Below are 757 nucleotides of genomic sequence, written 5' to 3'. Positions count from 1 at the left end.
GGGCAGGGTCCAGGATGTCTCTAGCGGGGACACAGCACCTCTCCTCCGGGCCATAACCCTCCCAGTCAACCAGGTACTGGAAACCCCTGCCCCGTGGTCGAACCCTCAGGAGGCGTCTCACCTTGTACACCGGATGACCATCGACGACACAGGGAGGAGGGGTGGGTCTGGAAATGGAAGACAAGGGATTGTCAGACACGGGCTTGATACGGGACACATGAAAGGTGGGGTGTATACAAGGGGTACGGGGCAACAGAAGACGAACAGCAGAGGGGCTATTGACCTTGGAGATGGGGAAAGGCCCGATAAACCGGGGGGACAGTTTGCGAGACTCCATACCTTCTGCCCGAGACGATACTGGGGATCCGCTTGTTGTTGGTACCTGGAGATGGTCTTGAGGAGGGCCAACCGGGCTCTCCTCCAGGTACGAAGACAGCGGCAGACAAACATCTGGGCAGAAGGTATGCTGACCTCCTCTTCCTGCTCAGGGAAGAGTGGGGCTGATACCCCAGGGAATACCCAAAAGGTGATAGGCCCGTGGAAGAGCAGGGAATGGTGTTGCGGCCATATTCAACCCACACTAGCTGCTGGCTCCAGGTGGTGGGGTTGGCGGAGACCAGAACGCGCAGGGTGGTCTCAAGGTCCTGGTTGGCTCGCTTTGACTGGCCATTGGACTGGGGGTGGAACCCGGAGGACAGGCTGGCTGATGACCCAATGAGGGTGCAGAACGCGTTCCAGAACTGGGACGAGAACTGAG

This window comes from Salvelinus namaycush, chromosome 29 (genome assembly GCF_016432855.1).
Source record: "Salvelinus namaycush isolate Seneca chromosome 29, SaNama_1.0, whole genome shotgun sequence".
Lineage (NCBI taxonomy): Eukaryota > Metazoa > Chordata > Actinopteri > Salmoniformes > Salmonidae > Salvelinus > Salvelinus namaycush.
Note: the sequence above shows the minus strand (reverse complement) of the source record.